Source organism: Somniosus microcephalus, unplaced genomic scaffold, assembly GCF_052327205.1.
Source record: "Somniosus microcephalus isolate GS21.2 unplaced genomic scaffold, FLI_Smic_1.0 unresolved_chr9, whole genome shotgun sequence".
NCBI classification, from domain to species: Eukaryota; Metazoa; Chordata; class Chondrichthyes; order Squaliformes; family Somniosidae; genus Somniosus; species Somniosus microcephalus.
In genome coordinates, this window is record NW_028225187.1 from 14,360,764 (window position 1) to 14,381,358 (window position 20,595).

Below are 20,595 nucleotides of genomic sequence, written 5' to 3' on the forward strand. Positions count from 1 at the left end.
CAGTGCAGCGCTCCCTCAGTACTGGCCACGGGGAGTGTGGGCCTGGATTATGGGGCTCAAATCCTAGAGTATATACATCTACCTCCGACAGTGCAGCGCTCCCTCAGTACTGGCACCGGGGAGTGTGGGCCTGGATTATGGGGCTCGAGTCCCAGAGTATATACATCTACCTCCGACAGTGCAGCGCTCCCTCAGTACTGGCACCGGGGAGTGTGGGCCTGGATTATGGGGCTCGAGTCCTAGAGTATACACATCTACCTCCGACAGTGCAGCGCTCCCTCAGTACTGGCACCGGGGAGTGTGGGCCTGGGTTATGGGGCTCGAGTCCGAGAGTATATACATCTACCTCCGACAGTGCAGCGCTCCCTCAGTACTGGCACCAGTGAGTGTGGGCCTGGATTATGGGGCTCAAATCCTAGAGTATATACATCTACCTCCGACAGAGCAGCGCTCCCTCAGTACTGGCACCGGGGAGTGTGGGCCTGGATTATGGGGCTCGAGTCCTAGAGTATATACATCTACCTCCGACAGTGCAGCGCTCCCTCAGTACTGGCACCGGGGAGTGTGGGCCTGGATTATGGGGCTCGAGTCCTAGAATATATACATCTACCTCCGACAGTGCGCCGCTCCCTCAGTACTGCCCCTCCAACAGTGCAGCGCTCCCTCAGTACTGCCCCTCCGACAGTGCAGCACTGCCTCAGTACTGCCCCTCCGATAGTGCAGAGCTCCCTCAGTACAACCCCTCTGACAGTGCGGTACTCCCTCAGTACTGCCCCTCCGACAGTGCAGTACACCCTCAGTCCTGCCCCTCCGACAGCGCGGCACTCCCTCAGTACCAACCCTCCGACAGTGCAGATCTCCCTCAGTACTGCCCCTCCGACAGTGCAGCACTCCCTCAGTACTGCCCCTCCAACAGTGCGGCGCTCCCTCAGTACTGCCCCTCCGACAGCGCGGCACTCCCTCAGTACAGCCCCCCGACAGTGCGGCGCTCCCTCAGTACTGCCCCTCCGACAGCGCGGCACTCCCTCAGTACTGCCCCTCCGACAGTGCAGCACTCCCTCAGTACTGCCCCTTCAACAGTGCAGCACTCCCTCAGTACTGCCCCTCCGACAGTGCGGCGCTCCCTCAGTACCGCCCCTCCGACAGTGCGGCGCTCCCTCAGTACTGCCCCTCCGACAGTGCGGCGCTCCCTCAGTACCGCCCCTCCGACAGTGCGGCGCTCCCTCAGTACTGCCCCTCCGACAGTGCGGCACTCCCTCAGTACTGCCCCTCCGACAGTGCGGCGCTCCCTCAGTACTGCCCCTCCGATGGTGCCGCACTCCCTCAGTACTGCCCCCCGATAGTGCGGCGCTCCCTCAGTACTGCCCCTCCGATGGTGCAGCATTCCCTCAGTACTGCCCCTCCGACAGCGCGGCACTCCCTCAGTACTGCCCCCCGATAGTGCGGCGCTCCCTCAGTACTGGCACCAGGGAGTGTGGGCCTGGATTATGGGGCTCGAGTCCGAGAGTATATACATCTACCTCCGACAGTGCAGCGCTACCTCAGTACTGGCACCGGGGAGTGTGGGCCCGGATTATGGATCTCGAGTCCGAGAGTATATACATCTACCTCCGACAGTGCAGCGCTCCCTCAGTACTGGCACCAGGGAGTGTGGGCCTGGATTATGGAGCTCAAGGCCTAGAGTATATACATCTACCTCCGACAGTGCAGTGCTCCCTCAGTACTGGCACCAGTGAGTGTGGGCCTGGATTATGGGGCTCGAGTCCTAGAGTATATACATCTACCTCCGACAGTGCGCCACTCCCTCAGTGCTGAGCCTCCGACAGTGAGGCGCTCCCTCAGTACTGCCCCTCCAACAGTGCAGAGCTCCCTCAGTACTGCCCCTCCGATAGTGCAATGCTCCCTCAGTACTGAGTCTCCGACAGTTCGGCGCTCCCTCAGTCCAGCCCCTCCGATAGTCCGCTTCTCCCTCAGTACTGTCCCTCCGATAGTGCGGCGCTCCCTCAGTACAGCCCCTCCGACAGCGCGGCACTCCCTCAGTGCTGACTCTCCGACAGTGCAGAGATCCCTCAGTACTGCCCCTCCGACAGTGCGGCCGTCCCTCAGTACTGCCCCTCCGACAGTGCGGCGCTCCCTCAGTACTGCGCTTCCAACAGTGCGGCGCTCCCTCACTACTGCCCCTCCGACAGTGCGACACTCCCTCAGTACTGGTGTCGCACACACTGCCCCACCCTGTTCCCTCGACATTGTTCGATTCTGTTTCCGACATGATGTGTTGAAACCTGGTGTTGAAGAAGGAGGCACAGGAGGAAAGATTAATTGATCTTTTTATTATGGTACGCGGGACAACGTGAGATTCTTGCCCTGGGGGATGCGATGGTTGACGGTTCACCAATCAATCTTTCTGTGTAATCTCCATTCCACTCTCGCCAGTCACACTCTTGATCAGGATGTTTCTGGGATCGGTGAAAGTCTTTGTGCATGGACAGACCGTGTTTTCCCCCTTGGCCGTGATCGTCGCTTTTCCCGAAGAGGTCTTGACCAGTTGCGTCTCATGTTTCTTCAGCTCGAACCTCGCGGGCTCGCACCCAATCATTGTGACCGACACGGCCTGGTCGCATTCGCTCTTCACTCTGACCTGGGACATTTTTCAGGGGTTCAACGGAAGTCTCTGAGATCACGAGCTGAGATATCGGAGACAGAAGACCAGTCTCTGCTGGCAAATCGACCCTGGGTGAGGGAAGGAGAGTGGAATTGGGGTTATGCCTTTGTTACCTCCAGACTCGACTATTCTGACGCTCTACAATTCTCATCCTGCTGTTCAGATCCCTCCATGGCCCTCGTCCCCTCCCTATCTCTGTAACCTCCTCCAGCCCTACAATTCTCATCCTGCTGTTCAAATCCCTCCATGGCCCTCGCCCCCTCCCTATCGCTGTAACCTCCTCCAGCCCCTACAATTCTCATCCTCCTGTTCAAATCTGCCATGGCCCTCGCCCCCTCCCTATCTCTGTAACCTCCTCCAGCCCTACAATTCTCATCCTCCTGTTCAAATCACTCCATGGCCCTCGCCCCCTCCCGATCTCTGTAACCTTCTCCAGCCCCGACAATTCTCATCCTCCTGTTCAAACCCCTCCATGGCCCTCGTCCCCTCCCTATCTCTCTAACCTCCTCCAGCCTGACAATTCTCATCCACCTGTTCAAATCCCTCCATGGCCCCTCACCCCCTCCGTTTCTCTGTAACCTCCTCCAGCCCCTACAATTCTCATCCACCTGTTCAAATCACTCCATGGCCCTCGCCCCCTCCCGATCTCTGTAACCTTCTCCAGCCCCGACAATTCTCATCCTCCTGTTCAAACCCCTCCATGACCCTCGCCCCCTCCCTATCCCAGTAACCTCCTCCAGCCCGACAATTCTCATCCACCTGTTCAAATCCCTCCATGGCCCCTCACCCCCTCCCTATCTCTGTAACCTCCTCCAGCCCCTACAATTCTCATCCACCTGTTCAAATCCCTCCATGGCCCCTCGCCCCCTCCCTATCTCTGTAACCTCCTCCAGCCCCTACAATTCTCATCCACCTGTTCAAATCCCTCCATGGCCCTCACCCCCTCCCTATCTCTGTAACCTCCTCCAGCCCCTACAATTCTCATCCTCCTGTTCAAATCCCTCCATGGCCCTCACCCCCTCCCTATCTCTGTAACCTCCTCCAGCCCGTACAATTCTCATCCACCTGTTCAAATCCCTCCATGGTCCCTCACCCCCTCCCTATCTCTGTAACCTCCTCCAGCCCCTACAATTCTCATCCACCTGTTCAAATCCCTCCATGGCCCTCGCCCCCTCCCTATCTCTGTAACCTCCTCCAGTCCCTACAATTCTCATCCTCCTGTTCAAATCCCTCCATGGCCCCTCGCCCCCTCCCTAACTCTGTAACCTCCTCCAGCCCCTACAATTCTCATCCTCCTGTTCAAATCCCTCCATGGTCCCTCACCCCCTCCCTATCTCTGTAACCTCCTCCAGCCCCTACAATTCTCATCCACCTGTTCAAATCCCTCCATGGCCCTCGCCCCCTCCCTATCTCTGTAACCTCCTCCAGTCCCTACAATTCTCATCCTCCTGTTCAAATCCCTCCATGGCCCTCACCCCCTCCCTAACTCTGTAACCTCCTCCAGCCCCTACAATTCTCATCCTCCTGTTCAAATCCCTCCATGGCCCTCGCCCCCTCCCTATCTCTGTAACCTCCTCCAGCCTCTACAATTCTCATCCTCCTGTTCAAATCCCTCCATGGCCCCTCACCCTCCCTATCTCTGTAACCTCCTCCAGCCCCTACAATTCTCATCCACCTGTTCAAATCCCTCCATGGCCCCTCACCCCCTCCCTATCTCTGTAACCTCCTCCAGCCCTAAAATTCTCATCCTCCTGTTCAAATCCCTCCATGGCCCTCACCCCCTCCCTATCTCTGTAACCTCCTCCTGCCCTACAATTCTCATCCTCCTGTTCAAATCCCTTCATGGCCCTCGCCCCCCTCCCTATCTCTGTAACCTCCTCCAGCCTCTACAATTCTCATCCTCCTGTTCAAATCCCTCCATGGCCCCTCACCCTCCCTATCTCTGTAACCTCCTCCAGCCCCTACGATTCTCATCCACCTCTTCAAATCCCTCCATGGCCCTCGCCCCCTCCCTATCTCTGTAACCTCCTCCAGCCCCTACAATTCTCATCCTGCTGTTCAAATCCCTCCATGGCCCTCGTCCCCTCCCTAACGCTGTAACCTCCTCCAGCCCCTACAATTCTCATCCACCTGTTCAAATCCCTCCATGGCCCCTCACCCCCTCCCTATCTCTGTAACCTCCTCCAGCCCTAAAATTCTCATCCTCCTGTTCAAATCCCTCCATGGCCCTCACCCCCTCCCTATCTCTGTAACCTCCTCCTGCCCTACAATTCTCATCCTCCTGTTCAAATCTCTCCATGGCCCTCGCCCCCTCCCTATCTCTGTAACCTCCTCCAGCCCCTACAATTCTCATCCTGCTGTTCAAATCCCTCCATGGCCCTCGTCCCCTCCCTATCGCTGTAACCTCCTCCAACCCTACAATTCTCATCCTCCTGTTCAAATCCCTCCATGGCCCTCGCCCCCTCCCTATCGCTGTAACCTGCTCCAACCCTACAATTATCATCCACCTGTTCAAATCCCTCCATGGCCCCTCACCCCCTCCCTATCTCTGTAACCTCCTCCTGCCCGACAATTCTCATCCTCCTGTTCAAATCACTCCATGGCCCCTCGCCCCCTCCCTATCTCTGTAACCTCCTCCAGCCCTACAATTCTCATCCTCCTGTTCAAATCCCTCCATGGCCCCTCACCCTCCCTATCTCTGTAACCTCCTCCAGCCCCTACAATTCTCATCCTCCTGTTCAAATCCCTCCATGGCCCCTCACCCTCCCTATCTCTGTAACCTCCTCCAGCCCCTACAATTCTCATCCACCTGTTCAAATCCCTCCATGGCCCTCGCCCCCTCCCTATCTCTGTAACCTCCTCCAGCCCCTACAATTCTCATCCTCCTGTTCAAATCTCTCCATGGCCCTCGCCCCCCTCCCTATCTCTGTAACCTCCTCCAGCCCTACAATTCTCATCCTCCTGTTCAAATAACTCCATGGATGTCGCTCCCCTCCCTATCTCTCTAATCTCCTCGAGCCCTACAATTCTCATCCTCCTGTTCAAATCCCTCCATGGCCCTCGCCCCCTCCCTATCTCTCTAACCTCCTCCAGCCCTACAATTCTCATCCTCCTGTTCAAATCCCTCCATGGCCCCTCACCCCCTCCCTATCTCTGTAACCTCCTTCAACCCTACAATTCTCATCCTCCTCTTCAAATCCCTCCATGGCCCTCGCCCCCTCCCTATCTCTGTAACCTCCTCCAGCCCCACAATTCTCATCCTCCTGTTCAAATCCCTCCATGGCCCCTCGCCCACTCCCTATCTCTGTAACCTCCTCCAGTCCCTAAAATTCTCATCCTCCTGTTCAAATCCCTCCATGGCCCTCGCCCCCTCCCTATCTCTGTAACCTCCTCCAGCCCGACAATTCTCATCCTCCTGTTCAAATCCCTCCATGGACCTCGCCCGCTCCCTATCTCTGTAACCTCCTCCAGCCCCTACAATTCTCATCCTAATGTTCAAATCCCTCCATGGCCCTCGCCCCCTCCCTATCTCTGTAACCTCCTCCAGCCCGACAATTCTCATCCTCCTGTTCAAATCCCTACATGGCCCTCGCCCCCTCCCAATCTCCGTAACCTCCTCCAGCCCTACTATTTTAATCCTCCTGTTCAAATCCCTCCATGGCCCCTGGTCCCCTCCCTATCTCTGTCACCTCCTCCTGCCCGACAATTCTCATCCTCCTGTTCAAATCCCATCATGGCCCCTCGCCCCCTCCCTATCTCTGTAACCTCATCCAGTCCCTACAATTCTCATCCTCCTGTTCAAATCCCTTCATGGCCCTCGCCCCTCCCTATCTCTGTAACCTCCCCCAGCCCCTACAATTCTCATCCTCCTGTTCAAATCTCTCCATGGCCCTCGCCCCCTCCCTATCTCTGTAAACTCCTCCAGCTGCTACAATTCTCACCCTCCTGTTCAAACCCCTCCATGGCCCTCGCCCCCTCCCTATCTCTGTAACCTCCTCCAGCCCCTACAATTCTCATCCTCCTGTTCAAATCACTCCACGGCCCTGGCCCCCCCCTCCCTATCTCTGTAACCTCCGCCAGCCGCTACAATTCTTATCCTCGTGTTGAAATCCCTCCATGGCCCTCGTCACATCCCTATCTCTGCAACCTCCTCCAGCCCGTACAATTCTCATCCTCCTGTTCAAATCCCTCCACGACCCTCGCCACTCCCTATCGCTGTAACCTCCTCCAACCCCTAAACTTCTCATCCTCCTGATCAAATCCCTCCATGGCCCTCGCCCCCTCCCTATCTCTGTAACCTCTTCCAGCCCGTACAATTCTCATCCTCCTGTTAAAATCCCTCCATGGCCCTCACCCCCTCCCTATCTCTGTAATCTCCTCCAGCCTCTACAATTCTCATCCTCCTGTTCAAATCCCTCCATGGCCCTCACCCCCTCCCTATCTCTGTAACCTCCTCCAGCCCCTACAATTCTCATCCTCCTGTTCAAATCCCTCCATGGCCCTCACCCCCTCCCTATCTCTGTAACCTCCTCCAGCCTCTATATTTCTCATCCTCCTGTTCAAATCCCTCCATGGCCCTCACCCCCTCCCTATCTCTGTAACCTCCTCCAGCCCCTACAATTCTCATCTTCCTGTTCAAATCCCTCCATGGCCCCTCGCCCCCTCCCTATCTCTGTAACGTCCTCCAGCCCCTACAATTCTCATCCTCCTGTTCAAATCCCTCCATGGCCCCTCGCCCCCTCCCTATCTCTGTAACCTCCTCCAGCCTCTATATTTCTCATCCTCCTGTTCAAATCCCTCCATGGCCCTCACCCCCTCCCTATCTCTGTAACCTCCTCCAGCCTCTATAATTCTCATCCTCCTGTTCAAATCCCTCCATGGCCATCGCCCCCTCCCTATCTCTGTAACCTCCTCCAGCCTCTATAATTCTCATCCTCCTGTTCAAATCCCTCCATGGACCCTCGCCCCCTCCCTATCTCTGTAACCGCCTCCAGCCTCTATAATTCTCATCCTCCTGTTCAAATCCCTCCATGGCCCTCGCCCCCTCCCTATCTCTGTAACCTCCTCCAGCCCCTACAATTCTCATCCTCCTGTACAAATCCCTCCATGGCCCCTCGCCCCCTCCCTATCTCTGTAATCTCCTCCTGCGCCTACAATTATCATCCTCCTGTTCAAATCCCTCCATGGCCCTCGCCCCCTCCCTATCTCTGTAACCTCATCCAGCCCCTACAATTATCATCCTCCTGTTCAAATCTCTCCATGGCCCTCGCCCCCTCCCTATCTCTGTAACCTCCTCCAGCCCCTAGAATTCTCATCCTCCTGTTCAAATCCCTCCATGGCCCTCGCCCCCTCCCTATCTCTGTCACCTCCTCCAGCCCTACAATTTTCATCCTCTTGTTCAAATCCCTCCTAGGCCTTCGCCCCCTCCCTATCTCTGTAACCTCCTCCAGCCCCTACAATTCTCATCCTCCTGTTCAAATCCCTCCATGGCCCCTCGCCCCCACCCTATCTCTGTAACCTCCTCCAGCCCCTACAATTCTCATACTCCTGTTCAAATCCCTCCATGGCCCCTCGCCCCCTCCCTATCTCTGTAAACTCCTCCAGCCCTAAAATTCTCTTCCTCCTGTTCAAATCCGTCCATGGCCCTCGGCCCCTCCCTATCTCTGTATCCTCCTCCAGCCCTACAATTCTCATCCTCCTGTTCAAATCCCTCCATGGCTCTCGCCCCCTCCCTATCTCTGTAACCTCTTCTAGCCCTAAAATGCTCATCCTCCTGTTGAAATCCCTCCATGGCCCTCGCCCCCTCCCTATCTCTGTAACCTCCTCCAGCCCTACAATTCTCATCTTCCTGTTCAAATCACTCCATGGCCCCTCGCCCCCTCCCTATCTCTGTAACATCCTCCAGCCCTGCAATTCTCAACCTCCTGTTCAAATCCCTCCATGGCCCTCACCCCCTTCCTATCTCTGTAGCCTCCTCCAGTCCCTCCAATTCTCTTCCTCCTGTTCAAATCCCTCCATGGCCCTCGCACCTTCCATATCCCTGTAACCTCCTCCAGCCCTACAATTGTCATCCTCCTGTTCAAATCCCCCCATGGCTCTCGCCCCCTCCCTCTCTCTGTAACCTCCTCCAGCCGCTACAGTTCTCACCTTCCTGTTCAAATCCCTCCATGGTCCCTCGCCCCCTCCCTATCTCTGTGACCTCCTCCAGCCCTTCAATTCTCACCCTCCTGTTCAAATCCCTCCATGGCCCTCGCCCCCTCCCTATCTCTGTGACCTCCTCCAGCCCTACAATTCTCAACCTCCTGTTCAAATCCCTCCATGGCCCTCTTCCCCTGCCTATCTCTGTAACCTCCTCCAGTCCTACAATTCTCATCCTGCTGTTCAAATCCCTCCATGGCCCTCGCCCCCTCCCTTTCTCTCTAACCTCCTCCAGCCCGACAATTCTCATTGTCCTGCTCAAATCCCTCGATGGCTCTCGTCCCCTCCCTATCTCTGTAACCTCCTCCAGCTCCTACAATTCTTATCCGCCTGTTCAAATCCCTCCATGGCCCTCGCCCCCTCCCTATCTCTGTATCCTCCTCCAGCCCTACAATTCTCATCCTCCTGTTCAAATCCCTCCATGGCCCTTGCCCCCTCCCTATCTCTGTAACCTCCTCCAGCCCCTACAATTCTCATCCTCCTGTTCAAATCCCTCCATGGCCCCTCGCCCCCTCCCTATCTCGGTAACCTCCTCCAGCCCTACAATTCTCATCCTCCTGTTCAAATCCCTCCATGGCCCCTCGCCCCCTCCCTGTCTCTGTAACCTCCTCCAGCCCTACAATTCTCATCCTCCTGTTCAAATCCCTCCATGGCCCTCGCCCCCTCCCTATCTCTGTATCCTCCTCCAGCCCTACAATTCTCATCCTCCTGTTCAAATCCCTCCATGGCCCTTGCCCCCTCCCTATCTCTGTAACCTCCTCCAGCCCCTACAATTCTCATCCTCCTGTTCAAATCCCTCCATGGCCCCTCGCCCCCTCCCTGTCTCTGTAACCTCCTCCAGCCCTACAATTCTCATCCTCCTGTTCAAATCCCTCCATGGCCCTCGCCCCCTCCCTATCTCTGTAACCTCCTCCAGCCCTACAATTCTCATCCTCCTGTTCAAATCCCTCCATGGCCCCTCGCCCCCTCCCTATCTCTGTAACCTGTTCCAGCCCCTACAATTCTCATCCTCCTGTTCAAATCCCTCCATGGCCCTCGCCCCCTCCCAATCTCTGTAAACTCCTCCAGCCCTACAATTCTCATCCTCCTGTTCAAATCCCTCCATGGCCCTCGCCCCCCTCCCTATCTCTGTAAACTCCTCCAGCCCTACAATTCTCATCCGCCTGTTCAAATCCCTCCATGGCCCCTCGCCCCCTCCCTATCTCTGTAACCTCCTCCAGCCGCTACAATTCTCATCCTCCTGTTCAAATCCCTCCATGGCCCTCGCCTCCTCCGTATCTCTGTAACCTCCTCCAGCCCTACAATTCTCATCCTCCTGTTCAAATCCCTCCATGGCCCTCGCCCCCCTCCCTATCTCTGTAAACTCCTCCAGCCCTACAATTCTCATCCTCCTGTTCAAATCCCTCCATGGCCCCTCGCCCCCTCCCTATCTCTGTAAACTCCTCCAGCCCTACAATTCTCATCCTCCTGTTCAAATCCCTCCATGGCCCCTCGCCCCCTCCCTATCTCTGTAACCTCCTCCAGCCCTACAATTCTCATCCTCCTGTTCAAATCCCTCCATGGCCCTCGCCCCCCTCCCTATCTCTGTAAACTCCTCCAGCCCTACAATTCTCATCCTCCTGTTCAAATCCCTCCATGGCCCCTCGCCCCCTCCCTATCTCTGTAACCTCCTCCAGCCGCTACAATTCTCCTCCTCCTGTTCAAATCCCTCCATGGCCCTCGCCCCCTCCCAATCTCTGTAAACTCCTCCAGCCCTACAATTCTCATCCTCCTGTTCAAATCCCTCCATGGCCCTCGCCCCCCTCCCTATCTCTGTAAACTCCTCCAGCCCTACAATTCTCATCCTCCTGTTCAAATCCCTCCATGGCCCCTCGCTCCCTCCCTATCTCTGTAACCTCCTCCAGCCCTACAATCCCTCCGTCCCCCAATACCCTGCTGCGCTGTGTGTTTCGGACTCAGTAACTGAGAGATGATCTCATTCTGAAATCTCTTTGACACAACATGGGAGTGTCTCCTGATCGTCCGAGACTCTTTCTCTCTCGGCACGGCGACTGCTCAGAAACCATCAGCTCCCGACCAGTCCCGACTTGCAATGAGAGCGTCAGAGAGACAGAGACAGAGAGACAGAAAGAGAGAGAGACAGCGAGAGAGAGAGAGAGAGACAGCGAGAGAGAGACAGAGAGACAGAGAGAGAGACAGAGAGAGACAGAGAGAGAGAGAGAGAGAGAGAGAGAGACAGAGACAGAGACAGAGAGACAGAGAGAGAGAGAAAGCAACAGAGAGAGAGAACAACAGAGTCAGAGAGAGAGAGAGAGAAAGAAAGAGAGAGAGACCGAGAGAGAGAGAGAGAGAGAGACCGAGAGAGCGAGAGAGAGAGAGACCGAGAGAGAGAGAGAGAGAGAGAGAGAGACCGAGAGAGAGAGAGAGAGAGAGAGACCGAGAGAGAGAGACCGACAGAGAGAGACCGAGAGAGAGAGAGAGAGAGAGACAGAGAGAGAGAGACAGAGTGAGAGAGAGAGGGAGATTGTTTGGAGAGTGCCCCAGAGGGCTGGTGAGAGAGTGCGATCTACTCAATAAAAATCAATAAATATCATACTCACAGTCTGGAGACACCGTCCGGTCACAGTGGGGCGACTGGGCAGATCCCGCCTCTTATATCGGATCCAGGGAACATCGGACTCCCCCTCCCGCTGTCCCAGAGGGGGAGTTCCAGTCAGCTGACTTCGGGGAAACGCTGAGCACCCGAGCAGCCCGAGGCCGGGAATCGGAACTAGTGGCTGTTGGAGTTCAGATGTGGTCTCACGTCAGTGAAACACAGATTGTTCCTCTATAGAAACAGGAACAGCCTGGCCCGAAACGAGACCCCGCGGATGAATAACGAGTTCAAGGGCAACAACTGAAAGCCCCGGTGAAGGCTGCCACTGAGCACATCCACTGCAAAGGAGCGGTGTGACACCAGAGAACAGAAAGAGGTTGGGAACGAAATGAATAACACAATTCGGGAAGCAAAGAGGAACTAAATGATCAAGGAGCATGAACAGAAATGGGAAAGTATTCTGCAGAGTGGGAAATAATTCAAGGAAAACCGGGATAGGGGCGCTCAGGGATTACACCCAATACACTCACAGGCATCGACTGCGAATTGGCAGCAATAACGATTCACACAGTCACAGAAACCTACGGCACAGAAGGAGCTCATTCGGCCCCTCGTGTCCCTGCCGGCCGACAAGGATCTCTCCAGCCTAATCCCACTTTCCAGCTCTTGGTCCGTAGCCCTAAGTGATCAGGAGCAGGAACCCTGGCTGATTTCCCCCTCTCTCATAGAAACAGAAAATTAGGAGCAGGAGTCGGCCATTCGGCCCTTCGAGCCTGCTCCGCCATTCAATATGATCATGGCTGATCCTCTATCTCAATACCATAATCCCGCTCTCTCCCCATACCCCTTGATGCCTTTTGTGTCTAGAAATCTATCTATCTCCTTCTTAAATATATTCAGTGAATTGGCCTCCACTGCCTTCTGTGGTAGAGAATTCCACAGGTTCATCACCCTCTGAGTGAAGAGATTTCTCCTCATCTCTGTCCTAAATGGCTTACCCCTTATCCTTAGACTGTGACCCCTGGTTCTGGACTCCCCCGCCATCGGGAACATCCTTCCTGCATCTAGTCTGTCTCGTCCTGTTAGAATTTTATAAGTTTCGATGAGATCCCCACTCATTTTTCTAAACTCCAGCGAGTATAAGCCCAATCGACCCAATCTCTCCTCACACGTCATTCCTGCCAGCCCAGGTATCAGCCTGGTGAGTCTTCGCTGAACTCCCTCGATGGCAAGTATATCCTTTCTTCGGTAAGGACACCACATCCACTGGTTCGCCCTCATCTATTCTACCAGTTACATCCTCAAAAAATTCCAGTAGATTAGTCAAGCATGATTTCACTTTTGTAAATCCATGTTGACTTTGTCCGATCCTGTCACTGTTTTCCAAGTGCTCTGCTATTACATCTTTTATAATGGACTCTAGCATTTTCCCCACTACCAATGTCAGGCTTACCGGTCTATAATTCCCCGTTTTCTCTCTGCCACCTTTTTTGAATAGTGGGGTAACATTAGCTACCCTCCAATCCATGGGAACTGTTCCAGAGTCTATAGAATTTTGGAAGATGACCAGCAATGCATCTACTATTTCTAGGGCCACTTCCTTAAGTACCCTAGGACGTAGATTATCAGGCCCTGGGGATTTATCGGCCTTCAATCCCGTCAATTTCCCGAACACCATTTCCCTACAAATACTGATTTCTTTCAGTTCCTCCCTCTCATTAGCCCCAATGTTCCCCGACATCTCTGGAAGGTTTTTTGTGTCCTCCTTTGTGAAGACAGAACCAAAGTATGTATTTAATTGGTCTGCCATGTCTTTGTTCCCCATTACAAATTCCCCTGCTTCTGACTGCAAGGGACCCACGCTTGACTTCACCAATCTTTTTCTCTTCACATATCAATTCGCCTTCGTAAATGCTCGTTGACGGGACTGTACGCCGTACTCTAGCTGTGGCCCGACATATGTGACTCCGGACCCGCAGCAATGTGATTGACTCTTCACTGCACCTCTGCAATGGCCCAGCATGCCACGCAGATGTATAAGGCGGCACAGCGCCACCATCTCAATAAATGCCGGCCTTGCCAGCGACGCCCACAACCCCTGACTGAATGACGAAAAAACACTAGAACACGAGATCGAAAAAGAGAGCAAGACTTTTAATATAGAACGGAGGGGGACAACACCTGGAGTATTGTGCACAGTTTGGGTCTCCTTACATAAGGAAGGGCGTACCTGCCTTAGAGGCGGCGCAACAAATGTTCCCCAGACTGGGATGAGGGGGACTGTCCTATGAGGAGAGATTGAGTAGATTGGGCCGATACTCTCTGGGGTTTAGAAGAATGAGAGGTGATCTCTGACACGAATCGGTCATTCATGAAAGAAAGACCTATGAATTAATACGGAGCGGTCTACGGGTGGCGCTGTCCAGGGAGAGTATAAATACTCGGGCACGGGCCCAGCTTGCGCAGGACATTCTTTAACAGGAACTAGTGAAGGACACAACTAGACCTCCATGTTGTAAAACAGTTGAATAAAGCTTTGTTTAACGCTTAGGCTAAGTGCCTAGTAGCTTCCTTACGTCAATCTCATTGAATCGTATAAGATTCTGAGGGGGATTGACAAGGTAGATGCTGAGAGGTTGTTTCCCCCTGGCTGGAGAGTCTCGAACCAGGGGTCAGAGTCTCAGGATAAGGGGTCGGCCATTGAGGACTGAGATGAGGAGGAATTTCTTCACTCAGAGGGCGGTGAATCTTTGGAATTCTCTACCCCAGAGGGCTGTGGAGGCTCAGTCGTTGAGTATATTCAAGGCTGAGATCGAGAGATTTTTGAACTCTCAGGGAATCGAGGGATATGGGGATCGGGCGGGAAAGTGGAGTTGAGGTCGATGATCAGCCATGATCTAACCCGTGCTGTACCTGCCCTGGGAGTGTTTGATGGGACAGTGTAGAGGGAGCTTTACTCTGTATCTAACCCCGTGCTGTACCTGCCCTGCGAGTGTTTGATGGGACAGTGTAGAGGGAGCTTTACTCTGTATCTACCCCGTGCTGTACCTGCCCTGGGAGTGTTTGATGGGACAGTGTAGAGGGAGCTTTACTCTGTATCTAACCCGTGCTGTACCTGCCCTGGGAGTGTTTGATGGGACAGTGTAGAGGGAGCTTTACTCTGTATCTAATCCCGTGCTGTACCTGCCCTGGGAGTGTTTGATGGGACAGTGTAGAGGGAGCTTTACTTTGTATCTAACCCGTGCTGTACCTGCCCTGGATTGTTTGATGGGACAGTGTAGAGGGAGCTTTACTCTGTATCTAACCCGTGCTGTACCTGCCCTGGGAGTGTTTGATGGGACAGTGTAGAGGGGGCTTTACTCTGTATCTAACCCGTGCTGTACCTGCCCTGGGTTGTTTGATGGGACAGTATAGAGGGAGCTTTACTCTGTATCTAACCCGTGCTGTACCTGCCCTGGATTGTTTGATGGGACAGTGTAGAGGGAGCTTTACTCTGTATCTAACCCCGTGCTGTACCTGCCCTGGGTTGTTTGATAGGACAGTGTAGAGGGAGCATTACTCTGTATCTAACCCGTGCTGTACCTGCCCTGGGAGTGTTTGATGGGACAGTGTAGAGGGAGCTTTACTCTGTATCTAACCCGTGCTGTACCTGCCCTGGGAGTCTTTGATGGGGACAGTGTAGAGGGAGCTTTACTCTGTATCTAACCCCGTGCTGTACCTGCCCTGGGAGTGTTTGATGGGACAGTGTAGAGGGACCTTTACTCTGTATCTAACCCCGTGCTGTACCTGCCCTGGGAGTGTTTGATGGGGACAGTGTAGAGGGAGCTTTACTCTGTATCTAACCCGTGCTGTACCTGCCCTGGGAGTGTTTGATGGGACAGTGTAGAGGGAGCTTTACTCTGTATCTAACCCGTGTCAGCACCCTCTGTTCTTGACATTGACTCTGGTCTGAAAAACCGAAGTTGTCTTCGGAGAAAAGGGGATCTGAGATTCTGCCAACATCTCTGTGGAAACCGCTGGAGAGGTTAAATAAGGAATGGACGGTTTGATCTGAAAAACTTGTCAATGCAAGGCCGGGGTAAACCCCTGCCGTTTCACAACGTGGTGAAGAACTGAAAATTGCTGCCTTCACTTCCGAGAGTTAGACCATAAGATTAGAATTAGGAGCAGGGGGCCGGGGAGGGCGGCGCCAGGAGGTGCTGGCAGGCGGCCACCGGAAAAAATGGCCGCCCCGCACCTCCCCCTTAACTTGCGCCACTACCGCCACAGGTAGGCCCCCCTGAACCGGTCGCGATTTGCGACCGGCGTTACAGGGTGGGGCGCGACCCAATATCGCGTTTGGGGCGGTAGCAGGACGTTGTGCACACCGATGACATCATCAGTGGCGGCGCAGCGCTGCAGGCTAACGCCGCCATTAGCGCCCCGCTAAATTTCGCGGGAGGCGTGGCCAGTGGCGCTAACGCCACTGAGTACCCTCTTTAGGTGCTCACTGGTGGCGCAGCCCACTGAAGTTCTAGACCATAATTCTGTAGTGCTACCAACTGAGGTGACTGTAAGAACTGCAGGGATCAGCAGAAAAATGACTGGAGATAATTAGCTTACATCAGCAGAAAACCTTAAAGGAAATACCACTGGAAAAGGGTATAAATATTGAACTCTCAAATGGGATAATAGACTCGCTGAAAGGGACAAAGCGATTCTTGGCTTCAGAGCCAGCTCTGTAAGTCTACAACTCTTTGTACCTCGGGGATCAAAGGTACTGCATTTGATTTTGGTGGATATCCTGAATAAACTTTAAGAACTGTAAAACTGTAGCGAAGTTAAGATTTGAGAGTAAGGTTCTCTGCTAATAGAATTGTAAGCTTTCTTTTTATGGAACTGTTAATGTTGCGATTGACTCACCAACTGTAAATTATATGGCGGTTCTTCAATAATTCTATATATTTTTAGAATTGTCCCACATAATACTTCTGTATCAAACTCACGAACTCAATCTCTGTACGCTCTTTGGTGAGGAGTTGCAGAATTCTGGGGGAGTTTTCCGGACCCTCATAATATCCTGAACGTTACAGTCTAGCTAAACTTATTAAAAGTGCTATCTGGAGGACGGTAACATCTTCAGGTTGTTCCTTTCCTTTAGGGAGAGATAGTCGGGACCTTCAGACCCAATTAAGCGTCTTTAGGATTCGGCTACCTCAAACTTCAGTTGAAAGTGAACGTCTGGGGAATACGCCTGATCCGGGGTAGCCCTAAAGGGGCAAGGACGAGTAATTATCCTTTCACTATATTTCTATGATTCTATGATGAGGGGGTTGACTTATGAAACATAGAAACATAGAAACATAGAAGATAGGAGCAGGAGTAGGCCATTCGGCCCCTCGGGCCTGCTCCGCCATTCAATGCGATCATGGCTGATCATCCAAACTCAGTACCCGGTCCCTACCTTCTCCCCATATCCCTTGATCCCTTTAGCCTCAAGAAATATATCTAACTCCTTCTTGAATATATATAATGAATTGGCCTCTACTGCCTTCTGTGGTAGAGAATTCCACAGGTTCACCACTCTCTGGGTGAAGAAATTCCTCCTCACCTCTGTCCTAAATGGCTTACCCCTTATCCTTAGACTGTGGCCCCTGGTTCTGGACTCCCCCGCCATCGGGAACATCCTTCCTGCATCTAGTCTGTCTAGTCCTGTTGGAATTTTATAAGTTTCAATGAGATCCCCTCTCATTCTTCTAAACTCCAGCGAGTATAAGCACAATCGACCCAATCTCTCTTCATACGTCATTCCTGCCATCCCAGCTATCAGTCTGGTGAATCTTCGCTGAACTTCCTCCATGGCAAGAACATCCTTCCTCAGATGAAGAAAGGCTGAGCAGGTTGGGCCTATACTCATTGGAATTTAGAAGAATGAGAGCTGATCTTCACAAAATCACAGTATCACAGGAACCCCACAGTGCAGATAGAGGCCATTTCGGCCCATCGAGCCTGCCCCGACACATATCCCACCCGATCCCCGTAACCCCTACACCAACACATATCCCACCCTATCCCTGTAACTCCACGTATTTAATCCCCCTAACACTAAGGGTCAATTTATCATAGCCAATCATTCTAACCCGCACACCTTTGGACTGTGGGAGGAAACCGGAGCACCCGGAGGAAACCCACGCAAACACGGGGAGAATGTGCAAACTCCACACAGACAGCCACCCGAGGCCGGATTCGAACCCAGGTCCCTGGCGCTGTGAGGCAACAGTGCTAACCACTACATCTTATTGAAACGTATAAGATTCTGAGGGGGCCTCGACAAGGTAGATGCAGAGAGGATGTTTCCCCTCGTGGGGAAATCTAGAAGCGGGGGCATAGTTTCAGAATAAAGGGTCGCCCTTTTAGAACTGAGATGAGGAGGAATTTCTTCTCTAAGAGGGTCGTAAATCTGTGGCATTCTCTGCCCCAGAGAGCTGTGGAGGCTGGGTCATTAAATACATTTAAGTTGGAGATCGACAGATTTTTACAAGGTAATGGAGTGAAGGTTATGGGGAGCGGGCAGGGAAGTGGCTTTGAGCCCAAGATCAGCCATGATCTTATTGAATGGCGGAGCAGGCTCGAGGGGCCAAGTGGCCTATTCCTGCTCCTATTTCTTATGTTCTTAAACCCTCGTCGCATTTAAACAATGCTGGGATGTGCACTTGTAGTGCCTTAACCTTCAGGGCTATGCACCAAGAGCTGGGAAGTGGGATGAGGCTGGAGAGCTCTTTGTCGGCCGGCTCGGACACGATGGGCCGAATGGGCTCCTGCTGGGAAGATGGGAGGAGGAGTCGAAGGAATGGTAGCATCGTCGTTATGTTCCTGGACTAGTAACCCAGAGGCCTGCACTAATGATGGAGGGGTAGAAGCTCAAATCTACAACCACGGCAGCTGGGGAACTTAAATTGAGTTAATTAAATAAATCTGGAATTGAAATGCCAGTATCCGTAATGGTGACCATGAAACTATCAGATAGTCCTAAATCTGGTTCACTGATGTCCTTTAGGGATGGAAATCTGCTGCTTTTACCCGGTCTGGCCGGTATGTGACTCTAGACCCACAGCAATGTGATTGACTCTTCACTGCCCCTCTGCAATGGCCCAGCATGACACACAGTTGTATAATGAGGCTCATCACCACCTTCTCAAGGGATGGCCAATAAATGCCGACCTTGCCAGCGACACCCACAAACCCTGATTGAATGAAAAAAAAACCACTAGAACACGAGATCGAAAAAGAGAGCAAGACTTTTAATATAGAACGGAGGGGGTCCACACCTGGAGTGCTGTCTTCTTCTTCTTCTTCTTAGGCAATCCCTCGGATGACTTGCTTCCACATTAACAATGAGTTCTCAGGTGACTGACGAGTCCAATGTGGGACCTACAGTCTCTGTCACAGGTTGGGCAGACGGTGGTTGAAGGGGCGGGTGGGTGGGGTGCTTGGGTTGACGTGCGCTCCTTCCGCTTGCTCCCGGCAAAGAGTATCGAGGTGTTCGGCGCCTTCCCGGATGCTTCTCCTCCACTTTGTGCACTGGTCTTGGGCCAGGGATTCCCAGGTGTCGGTGGGGATGTTGCACTTTTTTCAAGGATGCTTTGAGGGTGTCCTTGAAGCGTTTCCTCTGCCCACCTGGGGACTCTCTTGCCTTGTCGGAGCTCCGAGTAGAGCGCTCGTTTTGGGAGTCTCGTATCGGGCATGTGGACGATGTGGCCCGTCCGTCGGAGCTGATCGAGCGTGGTCAAAGCTTCGATGCTGGGGCTGGAGCGCTGTGCACTGTTTTGGTCTCCTTACCTAAGGAAGGATATACTTGCCTTGGAGGCGGTGCAACGAAGGTTCACTAGATTGATTCCTGGGATGAGAGAGCTGTCCTATGACGAGAGATTGAGTAGATTGGGCCGATACTCTCTGGAGTTTAGGAGAATGAGAGGTGATCTCATTGAAACATATAAGATTCTGAGGGGGATTGACAGGGTCGATGCTGAGAGGATGTTTCCCCCTGGGCTGGAGAGTCTCGAACCAGGGGTCACAGTCTCAGGGTAAGGGGTCGGCCATTGAGGACTGAGATGAGGAGGAATTTCTTCACTCAGAGGGCGGTGAATCTTTGGAATTCTCTGCCCCAGAGGGCTGTGGAGGCTCAGTCGTTGAGTATATTCAAGGATGAGATCGAGAGATTTTTGGACTCTCGCGGAATCGCGGGATGAGGAGATTTGGCGGAGAAAGTGGAGTTGAGGTTGATGATCAGCCATGATCTTATTGAATGGCGGAGCAGGCTCGAGGGGCCGAATGGCCGACTCCTGCTCCAATTTCTCTTCTTCCTATATTCTTACTCTCGGAAGCGAAGGCAGCAGTTTTCAGTTCTTCACCACATTGTAAAAAGGTAGGTGTTTACCCCGGCCTTGCATTGACATGTTTTTCAGATCAAACTGTCCATTCCTCATTTAACCTCTCCAGCAGTTTCCACAGAGGTGTTGGCAGAATCTCAGATCCCCTTATTCCGACGACCACTTCAGTTTTTCTGACCACAGTCAATGTCAAGAACAGAGGGTGCGGACATTAGCTGTTGTAACAAATTGACGCGAAGCCTGCGTGAGACAGGGGACAAAAGACTTCACATTCTATTCATTGCAGAGAAGTGAAACCAACTCACAGGCAGTGATTTACATTGTCTAGGATCAGATTAACTCTGCTTATAGATTCACAACACAAAAATTTACACATTACTGGCACTGGGGAGTGTCGGCCTGGATTATGGGGCTCGACCCCTAGAGTATCTACATCTACCTCCAACAGTGCAGCGCTCCCTCAGTACTGGCACCGGGGAGTGTGGGCCTGGATTATGGAGCTCGAGTCCTAGAGTATATACATCTACCTCCAACAGTGCAGCGCTCCCTCAGTACTGGCACCGGGGAGTGTGGGCCTGGATTATGGGGCTCAAATCCTAGAGTATATACATCTACCTCCGACAGTGCAGCGCTCCCTCAGTACTGGCACCGGGGAGTGTGGGCCTGGATTATGGGGCTCGAGTCCCAGAGTATATACATCTACCACCGACAGTGCAGCGCTCCCTCAGTACTGGCACCGGGGAGTGTGGGCCTGGATTATGGGGCTCGAG

The 20,595-nt window shown here is 53.3% G+C and overlaps 1 long non-coding RNA gene across 1 annotated transcript; it reads right to left on the reverse strand.

Annotated features, from left to right (window-relative positions):
• Positions 1-2,310: 2,310 nt before the first annotated feature.
• On the reverse strand, positions 2,311-11,824 carry LOC147084795 (uncharacterized). Its single transcript, XR_015075858.1, has 2 exons — positions 11,461-11,824; positions 2,311-2,730 (listed from the first exon to the last, which is right to left on the reverse strand). It is a non-coding gene; the product is annotated as an uncharacterized LOC147084795 (long non-coding RNA).
• Positions 11,825-20,595: the final 8,771 nt, after the last annotated feature.